The sequence below is a fragment of the Cheilinus undulatus genome, linkage group 16 (genome assembly GCF_018320785.1).
Source record: "Cheilinus undulatus linkage group 16, ASM1832078v1, whole genome shotgun sequence".
NCBI lineage: Eukaryota > Metazoa > Chordata > Actinopteri > Labriformes > Labridae > Cheilinus > Cheilinus undulatus.
In genome coordinates this window covers 11,110,447-11,124,520 of record NC_054880.1, presented here as the reverse complement: position 1 = coordinate 11,124,520, position 14,074 = coordinate 11,110,447, and positions in this window count along the sequence as shown.

Genomic DNA, 14,074 nt, shown 5'->3' with positions numbered 1-14,074 from the left:
CCTGAGGAATTACAGCCCATTCTTCTTGGGCAAATCTCTCAAGCTCCTCCAGATTTGATGGCATGGACCTTGGTCTTCAGTTTACATTACGCATTTTCAACGGGATTTAAGGCAGAGCTTTGGGCAGGCCAGTCAATAACATTGACTCTGGTCTTCTGGAGGTAGTTCTTCACCAGGCACCACAGATGTTTTGGGTCGTTGTAGTGTTGGAAGACAAAGCGACAACCCAGTTTTGCAGCTGACTGCTTGAGGTTTTCTCTGGAAATCTTACATATCCTTCTTTCTCCATGATTGCTTCCACCTTTACAAAATTCCTAGTTTCAGATGCACTGAGGCATCCTCACAGCATATTATTCACACGGCTGTGTTTCACTGTGGAGACAATGTTCTTTGGGTGATATATCTCTTCTTTCTCCAAACATAAACAACGTCTTTGTAGCCAAAGAGCTCTAGTTTAGTTTCACCTGACCAAAGGACACACTTCCAGTATGCAGAATCGTTCTCCACGTTGTCCTTAGCATACTTCAGTCTGGCTTGAAGGTGTCCCTTCTGCAGAAGTTGAGTTCTTCTTAGTGTGCAACCTCATAGTCCATTCCTGTATAGTGCTCTAGTGATGGTCTTCTTTGAAACTGCAATTTCTGACTTGTCCAAGTCATTGACTAGTGTCTTGTCAGTTGTTCTGGGGTCTTTAGACACATCTTCTCACTAGTTTTCTTTCCAGAGTCTTTAAAATCTTGTTCTGTACTGTGTGGCTCTCTTTGAATTTCTTGATGACACTTCTCACTCCAGTTCTTGACACTTGGAAATGCTGTGATAATTGTGTATATTGTTTTCCTGCTTTGTGAGCATCAATAATTAGACTTTCTTTTGTATTTGCTATGATGCTTTCTCTAGTGACAGCTCAAACCCTTACTAAGGCTTTTACACTGTACTCCAATTTACTGTGTGTAAATTAAAGGATAACCCTGTGTTTTATCTTGAATTTTTAAGTTTAAAGCATTAAGGGTATGTGACAGTTCACCAAAAAGGTTGATTCTAAAGGGGACTAATAATTTAGACCCTGGTAGTTTTTGTTTTTTTGTGAGATAAATTTTTTTTGTGTGCAAAGTAAATAAAGGCGGTGTTAAAAATTCCTTGCTCTTTTTAACAGCACATGATTTTGGGTCAGATTTCCCCCCTTTGGCAAATGTCAGCAATGACCCTTTTATTGGATGGCTCTTGAGAGGTGTGTCAAAAGTAGGGCTGTCAAATGATTAAAATTTTTAATCACAATTAACCTCAGAATTTCTGTAGTTAATCACGATCAATCACATCCTTTTTATTGCATCTTAAAATACCACTATTTTGCATTTAAAATGTTTTTGTGTTGTATGAAGCTCTGGATCCTGCCACCACTGTACAAGCTGCTTTAAAAGCACTCATGTTGGTTGTAATAGAGGGTGGGAATAAAAACAACTATGTTGTAGTACAGTTGGAGGACATTTTTTGCAGTGCAGTCCTTCAGATCTACTTACCTGGGTAATGAAGCGGCCTCAAACATTCGTCTCTGTCTCTTTCTCCTTATCTCACATAATGTTGATGTTTCATTAGGCAAGGAAACAAACTCCACTGCTGTTGCCCTGGGAAACACACACAGACACACGGGGATGTTATAGGTGTCAGTATGACCTTGTAGAGGAAACCTCTGTCCATTCATCATGTTACGGCTCCAGTGGTGCGAGGAACAGCAGATTTGATAAGACCTTGAGATAAAATCGGTCGATTTCCCTCAGCCGGACCACAGGAGGCTGAGCGGAGCAGAGGGAAATCTGAGACAATGAACCAGTCATAGTGTAGCATCTGTCTCAATACTAACATACTCAGTACGTTCACACATGCATCTCATATGTTATTACTTACATGTTAGGGGGGATAGATTTTGCCTATTTACAGCATAATTATATCTGAAAATCCTGTGACAGTCAAACCGTAGGCAGCTTTGTAATCAAAAAGAGCCCCTTTGGCACAAAGTTATTGATGGACCCAAAATGAAGACTTGAAGCTGTTTTTGTCATAGAATTACAACAAATGTGGAAATATAGACTTAAGATTGCACAAGTTGACACGTTTCATAGTAGCTGTTTTATTTGAAGTTTTTCTGTGACAGCACTGAGAAGTTATATTTACAATTCTAGCCTCAGTTTTATGCATTTACAGCATTTTCAGGATAGCTTTCAATGTGACAGAGCATAGAGCTGCATGTCATTTATTATTTAAATTACCCTGTTTTTTCCCCAAGTGTTGCCTTCACATAGCTACAAGCATTTTAGATATTCTTTTGTTTCCCGGAATAATTTTCTTATTTTTTGCAGACAGCAAAGACTAAATATGAAGTAAGGTTAGGCAGTAATGTGGTCGTATGGCGTTTAAATAGCAACAGCTGCTGCTTGAGTTACTTAATTGGAAAATAAGTGCATGTTTACAATCATGCCTTAAGAGTGTGTGTCTGTTTCCAGCAGCATCAAACCAAAGATGCTCTAAAAGTGATGGCAGAATTCCTGTTAATGATTCTGACATTGTTAAAGAACAAATCTGTCAAAAAATAGACTTGCTAGTTATACGAGCACGTACTCATGTATTACATAATGGCACTGCACTATGGTCGTCTCTGAAGTCAACCTGATAAATATGCTCACACTGCCACATGCTGCAGTAGTAACATCAGGCACAATTTAAATCATCAACCACCTGTAAAAATGTATAAATGTATGTTAACTGTTCTTAAGGGGATATGTAGATGAAGCTAAATGGTACTTGCTCTATTTTGGGTATTAGAGTAGTCTGACTTTCTAGAAGCTTCCTGCCAAGTTTAGTCATGGCTGGATGGAGCTTACCATTGTTGCACAATGTGTAAAATAAATATTTACTGCCCATCTGTATTCAGCTTGCAAAGCATAGATTTGCCAGACTCCATGTCTTTCATCAAGCAAATCCATAATGCAAAGCTCCAATCCTACAACGTTTGTGCAGACCGGAAAACTGTTTGGACCAATCAGCGTCACTGAAGAGAACAAGGTGGCTACAAGCTGGATTAGGTACTTTAAGCCAGCAGCACTGGTTACCACGAGTATACTGCTTAGCTTGGATGTAGCTAGAGTATAGCAGCAGTTTTAACAGAACTGGACCAATTTTTTTTTTAATCAAATAAAGAGCAAAGAACAGCACTGAACGCTGTTCATGACAGAACAGTGCTTTCCGTCTCCTGCCATTCTGCTTCAACATGAGTTTGCAATCCTTGGGGTGGGGGTTGTAGTTGTACTGTATGTGGGTGAATACAATGGCTGCTGCTAGGGTAGCAATTAGCTTAGATGTAGCTGTATAGAAGTAATCAGACCTCAAGCATGTTTATGCCCATCTCATGATAGGCTTTAACATAAATTTTAGCCACCAACAAGCTCCGCTGTTCAAATACTGCTATACCAATTCGTATAGCTCAGGTTTGTACTGGAGCTACACATGTCTACTACCTAATTTTGTCTTGTCACTATTGTCATGAATGGACGTTTGTCCAATCACCTTCCAGGAATTTTTTAAGTCCTACCTATAGAGGTTGTGATATCCATGCAACAGATATGTGAAATAGTCTATCTGCTTTGTCAGGTTATATCTTTATCTGTTAAGAAGCGCACAGAACATCACTTCACATTCTGAGATCCTTTCTAAAGATATTTAAATTTTATACCTGCAAGTGCAATGTATAAAGAAACTTGTTAGACAAGGTGAGCTTTGAGTCAGACATTACATTACTGACACTACTGCAGAGACTTTAAGATATGAGGTTATATGTAAACTAGGCATCATTCAGGCAAGTGGATGCATATTGGTGGTTTAAATTTGGTCTTTGCAGTAACATAATAAAGGGTCTTGACATTGAAAGTGTGATATGATAACTTGGTCTGGTACAATACTAATACAAACTGTCTGATAGATTGGCAACTGACACTCATCTTTCAATGTGATCCCTTTCAAATAACGAAATAATTTTGGTGTTTCTTGTAGCTGTGCAGGCAGGCAAACAGAGACAAGGTGGAATGAGTTAGCCTCTCTTTAGCCCTGTTGTAAAACTCACAAAAGCTTGCTGTGATGGGGTTAGCAGACCTCTCCTTCAGGGTAATGGGGAGAAGCAGCAGTGGGACAGCTTCTGTAATGTCTGCACATTTATCTTGTCTGACATTTCCTAAAGGTGTATATACACAGAGCGGCACAGCATGTTTAAATTCAATGAAACCTGATGCAGCTGAGAACAATAGGCTGTGTGGGATGTACCAAAAACCTTGTGCAGTATGTTTTTAAACAGGCCTCTTGTTCTCTTGATGTTGACAGATTTGATGGAGATGGCCAAAACATAAAGGTACACGGTAAGAAATGTGATGGTAGACTGTGCTGCTGTTGTTGCTGGGGAAACTAATCAACGTTTTGACTCAAAGTAATTTTCAAAATGATGGTAAGTGCTGTGACCCGTAGAAAAGCTTCTCTAAACAGCCTGGAATTAACTAAGCTGTGATTCAACACAAACAGTCATGACTAATATCGCTCAGAGAAATCCTGTGAAAAAACCAGCAGAACAAAATGTCATAACAGTCATAAAATATCAATTTTGAACACAATGTAGATGTGTAGAGCTTGTAGGCATTAGGATTAAGTGATAACCAGTTTGTTTTCATAAATAATATTTTATAAAAAACATCCATTAATAGAACTATTGTTAAACTCGTGTCATTCATTAGACTTACTTTTGCTATCCGTCCCCAAAGGACAACTTGATAAGTGAGAAAGGAGTTTTGGTCACACTGCTCTCGAAGCTTCGAATCTTCTGCAGGGAAATTGAGTCTCTTCAGCCCTGTCTAGACCCACACAGGTCTGGCACACCTGGATACATAATGGTTATTAACAGTCTTGAGAGGTACAGGACTACAGATGAGTGGCAGTCTAACAGATTTTCTTGGTGGTTGGGCATCTGTTTTCCAAACTTTTTTTTTAAATGTTTAAATGGTGATAGTGGTGAAAGATTTTTTAATATGTTTGTTGATGCATTTTCTGTCATTCAAACAAAGTCACATTTGGCAAGGATAACCAGACTAGCATTTCACACCAAGTTCTTTGCAGAGCTAAGCTACGCTAAGCTTGTCTAAGCTGAGCTTTTTCTAAATATAACTAAAGTAGATAAAAATGAGTTAATGACCATGAATTACTCATTAAAAGAAGGGTTATGCACGGTTAATCACTAAAACAGTTAAAATTGTCTCTTCGCCAAATTAGCAGGCGCAGGATACAAGAGTTGGTTAAATTAATTACCTATCATTTTTTTATAAACACAGGCTTTCAATCCCGGTCAATAATGCTCTTTTAAGCTGTAATGAACCTCCCACCACTAGAGGCCGCTGTAGCTTCAGTTAATGGCCACTGCCTTCCTGTCTGGCACCTCATAAGATGTAAACATGAGAAGCTCAGTGGTGGCTTAGTGTTAGTGTGTAGTAGGAACAGCGCAGTGTGACAGTTTTTTAAAGTAGTAAATGGAAATAAAGTGGTGTGTAGGCTGTCGAAAAGAGGCCACATATCAAAGCATGATATTAATCTGCAAGGAGGAACGAAGGCTGGCGGTGCTAGCTTGTAATGTTAGCCACACTGTAGAGAGTATATCAGGCTAACATCACACCTGCTAACATAATGACCCTTTGAGGAATTTGACTGTTTTCTAGGAATGTCTTCCTCTTTAGAGTAGTTGGTTAAACGAAACGAAAATTAGTGTTTGGCCAAATATGGAAATAGACGCTTCGGGACATCCTTAATTAAAAGTAGGACATTTTGCACATTTTCTGAATGTGTTTAAGTTTCTCCTGTCTAAGGAATCTTAAGCTTTTTGAAGAGCAAGGATTCACAACATGATGGGCTGAAATCAGCACGTGCTTGCAACGGGCTGCTCTGCAACGTTCTAGCTCACACCACTGCAGCTGGACGAGGTAAAAGATTGTTTCATAGCATGCCTTTATTGTAGCTTGATTTGAGGTAAACACAAGATACTTGTTCCCTACAGAAAGGATAAAGTGCACAGGGAAGGCATCCCTATACCCATTAAGCAGCCCATAACACCAACACTCCACCAGGGTTGTCTAGTGGGAGCCCTGCTTTGTAGGTATTTTGTTCAATTAACCCCACGACACCTGCAGAGGGCTGAACAGTGATTTTCAGGATCCCAGAGCCATTCCCCTCAATGCATGCAAGGTCCAGGTAGTGACAATGCTGACACCAACTACCCTGGCCTGTGATGCATAGTTGCAACTACAAAAAGATGGCTACTTCTGGCACGGACATTATATATGAAACTGCAAAAAGAACACAAAAGAAAGTAGACAGAGAGGCAGAGCAAGGGCTTGAGGTTCTACATCCCCTTTCTCCCTCAAGTTCATGAGGGAAGAGAGAAAAGAGGATTTGAATTTTTTTTTATCAAACTGTACAAATGAGGACAATGATAGAAACAGACATCACATCTTTTGTCAGTTTCTCCTCATTACACCTGGATCAGTGTCTTCATATTGATGTCACCCCTATAAAAACACTAAATATAGTCCAAAGACAAAAAGATGTCCCCCAACCTAGTCTCTCTGATGTCTAACACCAGTGGACACCTGTCAGTCATTTGACCCCTCCACCCAGGTCTCAAGTCCTCCAACTTCCTTTGCACCATCGCCAGCTCAGGCCAGTCAATTATCCATCTTAGATCAACAAACACCACCAATTCAAGTCTTGAATCTTCAGCTTTCCTCAGATCAAATCCGCTCACGGCAGACCAACATCATTTCTGCATTCTTCTGCTTGGCTCCTCATAATTCATCTCACAACCCTTACCTTCATCCCTCGACCCTTACCGTCAATCCCTTCATCCCTTTCTAAAACCCTCTGTTGGCAACTGCACAAGCAACACCATCAGCGGACATCATTTGAGCGATAACAGCCCGTTTCACACAGCTGCAACTGTTTCCTGCGATGTTCCTAAATGGTCTTGTTGTGTTGTGAATCTTCGGTCTGAACTTGGCTATCTAGAAACATTGACATTTTCCTTTCAAGCCGTCATGTTTTGCTGATTATTACTGCATGCTTTGAGAAAATACATAAATACCATTATGTATAACCCTGTATGTCTCTCTCCTCTCTCTCCTGTTTTTCTATTATTATTAGTCCCTCTCTCCTTCTGTCTCCACACTTCTCATTCCTTTACCCCCAACCCCTGTCATCCTGTCATCCTGTCATCCTATCCATCCATTAGAGGGACAGCTGTGGCTACAGTCCGATGGGTTCTCCATTTTAACACCAGTTCCAGCACAGCATGTCTAAAATGGTTCCACTCTGCAGGACTCGGGGGATGAGGAAGCTGTGCGGTGATTTAACTTTGTGTGAAGGCGGCTGTGACACGAACATTAATGGAGAAAGTCTCTGATTTAGTGGTTCAGGTTTGTGTTTTATGAGAACTGATGACATGCAACAATAAATCAACTTGTGCATTTAAAGAGGATAGTACAAAAGTATCTGTGTTTTAAATTGTATTTGTATGGTGACATTTATGTATTTTAGATAAATGTGTAGACATCTAGTCAGTCTAGATTATATATGACTGTTTTTTATTGGAAATAAATGACAAATCTGTATGGATGGATTGTATCTCACAGCAGGATCTTCTTGCTTGTTACTCCCACACTCCTCACGAAGCCTTGTCATCTTATCTCACCCTTCTCCAAGCTTCATCTATGAATGAATCTGCCAGACAACGTGAGAGGGAGAAGAAAAGAGAGAGAAAGAGAAAGGGGAGATGGCAAGTTAATTTTAGACTCGACGCGTAATTCCCCTCTTTACTGTGGCTTCTATAAATAACCTTCGATCCCCTCTCTTGTACCCCTTCCACCCACGCATCACTGTTTGATGGGCTAAAAGCCAGAGCCAGGGGTAGTGAGGGAGGGATGGAGGATGTTGCCTAGCAACCGTATCCTGACTTTGCAGGTCATGTGATCAGGGAGATGACTGGTATGGAATGTGGAAGTAACACACTTTTTGCCTGCAAGCCGAGTGCACAAATAGTGACACATGCACACATTCAAACAGGCTCTTAAACATGAGCAGGGATACACATTAAGGATAAAGCATAGCCTTTTTACTTTCTCATACACTAAATCATGTGCAAACATCTTTACAATCTGTTTAAAATGGTTACTACAGCACAGCCGTGGTATTCATCTTTTTAATCATTAGTAAATCAATGAAGCAGAGCTGCACAGATCCTAACTAGAGTTACACTGAAACATCTCCTCGCCTAAAGCTCCCTGATGCTTTTAGAGCCTGGTATAATTAGGATTATGTAATGTGGGGTACTTGTGGCTTTTTTGGAGGATAATGGGTCCCTTTAATGGAGGATGGAGAGAACTGCATGTACTGCATCTAAGATGGACCTGAACATTTTGTAAAGCTGAGAGGAAGGCCTTTAACTCACTGATAAACAAAAAGGAAAATGAGGTCTGAGACCAGCAAATCACAGACAGCTCAAACCACTGATTTAACCTTTAAAAAACAACTAATGCTACCACCAAACCTCTTCCAAGCTAACAGCGCTTTGGCTTGTAATTTCACATTATAAAGAGAGGAATTTGTGGCTTTCTTATTGTCCTGTGTGACACCAACAATATCAAAATATTTGCTTTCAAAGCCAACACCTAACTAAAACAGATAGACCTAAACTCTAAGATCCCTTTGGGCTTTTCCAGCTGTGATATGTATCATGATAACCTGACACACCAGATAGACTGTTTCATATATCCATTGTATGGATATATTTTACATTCATCTGGGAAAGCTCCCATAGAGAGCGCCAGCAAGGGCATGTCTTTAAAAAAATTGTCATAATGTGATTGGACAGACTTTTTGTCCATTACATTCATGATGGGCAAATCAGAGCACCAGGACAAAACAAGGCTGTACGTATGTGCAGCTCCAAGGAGACAGTGAGCTGGAAAGGCTACCACTGCTGTCACATTAGCAGTGGAGCATGATGTGGATAAAATGATACGAGGCTGGTCGGGAGACAACCGAAAACGTCTTCTCCACCAGGAGGAGCTCACAGTGTGGCTTGCTCTTGCTTTGATAAACAAATGCGGTCGAGGTCTGATTATACTGCTGCTTTTCTACAGCTACATCTAATGGCTACAGGCTTACAGTGCAACGCCCCCGTAATGATCTTAAACTCATACCAAAGCATGTTGCCAGAGGAGCGAAAACATCTTTTCCATCATGAAAAGCTACAGTGTGGCTTTTTGCTCTTGTTTTAATAAAGAACGGTCACCCAGTTTTGATAAAACTACCACGATACTAAAGCTACATCTGAGCAAATCGCTCCATCAGCTGCCATGATTTACAGACCCTCACTACAATTGCCCCTTCCCCTTAAGGATCACAGACTCATCCCGAAGCCGGTGACACTGAATGATGTTGATTGTTTGACACACACATTGTGGATTGGAGCCTTTCAAGATGGATTTGCCCGATGACGGACTCCGGCCTATCAGTCGGCTTTGCATGGTTAGCTCCATAGTGTGAGGTGGTGACAGAATGCTGTGCAGACACAGTGGTCCTCATTTATCTGTCTTAGAAACTGGTGCAGATTTGGATGTAAAAATCGCCTTACAACAAGGTCAGTGTGATTAATGAAACGTGTGTTTCTGGCCAATGACAGCATAAGAATGAACTGGTGTTGTTAAATGTGGCAGCTGAAAACATCATCGTTTAAATAACATGCCTCTAGATATTCATGGTTCAGCTGGCCCCTCCCTTTTCCCTCCTAGAGTTTATGATAAGGAGGGACTTAGTATGGCCAAGAAATTTGGTCCCCTTTTTGATTGTTTCAATTTCCAGGTCATAGAAGTGAAGGAAAAGTAATATTTGTTGTTTATCAGCCTGACGAGTGAAATTAAGTGAGGTGAGGTTTATACAGACAGATAGATTAGGGCCAATGAGTGGAAACTTTAGGTGAAATCTGTAATGACAGGAATATTTGGAAATTATTACAAATTGTTGAAATGTGAGTCCAGAATACTTGTTTGAAAAAAAAAAAAAAAAATCAGAGAGTGCAGACCTCCCCCTTTAGCCCTATCTCCCAATAGTGAAGAATCCTTTAAAAAATTCCTGGATCCGTCCCCATGTGCCCCCAACCACGGCATTTGCCGACTACTCCCTCCTTGGTGGGATGGACACGCGGTGAGGCAAAGCATTGGCTTTGCTATGGGTGGACTGTCATGGCGGAAGCATTGCCTGCCGGTGCCAACAGATGCACTGACAGTCTCACCCATGGTCTCTCTGGATGACTGGAAGTCATGGCAGAGGGTGAATATTCCTCTATTCCTCCCAGCATTGTGAGTATTCTTGCTACAATTCACTGCCTTTCTCTGTGTTACGCTCCGACTCGTCTCCTTGACCTTGCATCTTTCAAACTCTATAAACTCCAAAACTTTGAATAGAACAAACAAACAAACAAACAAACAAACAAACAAACAAACAAACAAAAAATATCCACCCACTCACTCACAGAGCCTCCTTGGCGGCGGTAATAAGTATGCAGGTATATATACCAAATAGATTGATCCAGGTTACATTCACTTTAGAAAATAATCAGTCATTTAGGTCTGAATTGAAAAGATGAATTATCTTTAGTTCGACCACACTGACACATGGCTCCTTTGACCAGCAGCAGCCAATGCAGCATCTATCAATCCACTAGCATGCACTGTAAAGTTGAGCTACAGCTATATCTTAATTAGACCATATATGTTGAGGTTAGACTACTCAATCTGCATGGTTAAAGCATGCTCCGGCAGACAGAACTCTGGACCTGTCAGCCCTGAAAAATAATCAATACAATATCCTGTTGTGTATCATAGGGAATGACAATCAAGGCCACATCTGGGACCCCTTGTGACCTCCCTACAGAAAGTCTAGCATGAAAATTTAATGTTATTTTCTTTTTGAAAAACACCTACATAAACAAGGAAAGAAGGATCTTTTTGTAAACTTTTCTGAAAATAACATCTCTGCTGAAAAAAAGTATTTAACTGGTATTTTAAGACACATTTCATGTTACAGAAATATTGCACCTTCTACACTTTGAAAATTGCAGGACATATTGGGATTTCATCTAAATGTCAATGAATTGCCCAGCCTTAGTGGACACAGCTACACATTATTCAGGTTTTGTTTGATACTTTCTATGTTCTATGATTATGTCCCATACCAATCAATTCACAAACAAATCAGTAAGCGGTTAATTGGCTGTATGCCAGTGATGAAAGCATGGAGTAATTCCCAGCTCTGCAAATTTTTTATAAAAAGACATAAGCTGTGTCTCTTTGCCAGTCCAAAATGAGTGGTTTTTGCTCCAGCACACACTGTGAAGGTATCGATTGAATTCTTCTCTTCCTGGTTTTCATCAACAAATTCAGAGTTTTCACAACATCACGCATTCATGGAAGCGCCTGCTGAAGGGTAAAACCAGCATCCTACTGCTGTTCACTATGGAGAAGTTGACTGCCTCGGTTTCCACTGACGTGATTTATAGTTTTATTTTTTATATTTCTGAATGAAAGAAAGTTTTTCAATTGGATGCACGAAGGCACGAAGAGATAAATCACATTTATATTCTTACAACTTCTCCTCTTAGAGTGTACACCTTAAGAGGAGAAAATAGGAGGTTAATGCTATTAGACACTCCACTGCATTACCACAGACAGTTGAGCGGAGTAGACTTCTTCCAATCCTGACATCAAATATTGTGGGAACTTGATCAAACCATTACTGTCTTTAAAATTATATTACAGTGCCAGAGAACTGACTAACGTAGTTGTTAAGTAACATGAACTCACTAATGAAAGCTAAATAGCACTCTGATAAGCAACTGTAAATATGTTAATAGACTTTCAACCTGGTGGCAGCTTTACGGAAAGGATTCTCAACTACCATAGACATATCGCCACTTAAACACCACTGAAGCAAAGTTAAGGCTCTGATTTTTCTGGTGATCTAACTATTGTCCCTGGTGCTGTATAAAAGCCCAAAGTAACAAAACTTACAGTTTACATTAATATCTGTTTTTCTGGGGTTTTTGGGTGATGGAAACATGCCCTGTTTGAAAAGATGGAGAAAACATGCCAGTCTCACAGGACCACATAGTGTTCAGTGTGAGCTGCTACTGTCTTAAGCTTTTTTTGACATCCAGGCCTCTGTGCAGTCATGTGACTGAAATATATGAATACAAGCCTTTAGGTTAGACTAATTTTTGGGCCTTTTCCCCCTTTCTGTAGATAGGACAGCTGAAGAGAGACAAGATATATGGGGAGAGAGGGTTGGGGGAAAACATGTACCAAGTGGCACTGAGAGCAGGAATCAATCCTGTGAACCAGTACGTCAAGGACTATAGCTTCTACATATGGGCGCCTGCTCTACTCACTGAGCTAATCCAGCATCCAATAAATTATTTTAACTTCCTAGTCAAAGTCTGGGAACTGTGGAGCACGCTCAGAATGACTTGATCAGTTTGGGTCTGACTGAGGTGTGCACACTCAAGAGTAAATGGAGCCCCAAGTTATCAGATGGACTAACATATTTTCATGCATTTAAGTCTTTTTTGTGCATTTATATAATTTAAAGCCTGCTAACTTTACAGTGAGACATTTTTTGCAGCATTTTAACCTCCAAACGTTATCATCACATCAGATAAAAATGGTCACACGGTCAATCTGAGACTGATACAGTTTTAATGTACAAAAATACTGTTAACTCACATTGTCCATTTTTTTAGTTTGGCAGAAGATGTAACTATTTTCCAAAAAGCAAAGTCCCTTTCAAGCATGCATTTTTAGAAATCTACTTCCAAATCCAGTCTAAATGTCCCTGCATTTTAACAAAAAAGGCCACATGTTTTTACATGACAACTTCAAGAAATGTACCATTTTTCTGCACTTATATTCTAACCAGGAAGTAAGTGTTCCCAATCATGCCTCCCTGAACATTCACCTTGACGGGCCTACAGACCCCCTGCACACCCCCCTCCCCTGCCTCTACTATTGGCTGAGACACAAAGCCAGCAAGGGCTCTGATTGGCTGCCCGGACCCAGCCTGTTGCTGGGCTGTTTCCATGGAGATCGCTATCGCTGTTTTCCTTGCATAATCCTCAGAGTGTGAAGAGAGAGAGAGGAAGATGGAAAGGAGAGACAAATGATGACAATGAAAGGAGAGACAGATTAGATTAGGGGCTGAGGGGGTTAATATGAGAGATTGAAGAAGAAAATGGAGGAGAGGAGAGGGACGTTTGCTCTGAATGGGGAGAAACTTGGGGACTGCTGCAGTTCAAATGATGCATTTTTCACAAATGGCGCAATGTGTCGCCCTGCATCCTAATTTTAGTCAAGCAGCTAAAGAAGTGCGCTGACATGCTAATTTTGTGCTTTTCAAACCCTGGAAATCAGATGAATGTGCTCGTATGTGATTTACGGTAATGTTTTAGGGTTTTAAGTTCGTAGAGCAATTATACATCACAAATGCCTTTATATCCTTTTTCCAGTGAGATGAGTTCAGCTGTTAAACTGACACGCATATCAGATTAATGGGTGTCTAATGTACTAATAATAGAAGACAAAGGAGCTCAGCCCACACATCCATTTGCAAGAACATAAAATTGTCTGCAAGCTTCGCCCTCAGAGCCTATTTCAGTAAAAGATGGTGGAGGTTACAGCTTCAGATGAACAAAAGTGTGCAGACATATCACTATTTATTACACAGCATCATCATCAGCTGCATAAATCCTGGAAAATATAATCTTTATGAGCACTATCTCCTCCTTCAGAGGCCTTTTCTGCATCTCAGCTCATTGAATTCTTAGACTGAGACATTTTAATGGATGCACACAGGCCGCCATGAGGAGTATGGTGCAGCTCAGGCTGAATATACCAACAGCTGTTTAGGCAAGACAAGAGCCGTACCTCAGACAATTACTGAGCCCACTTAT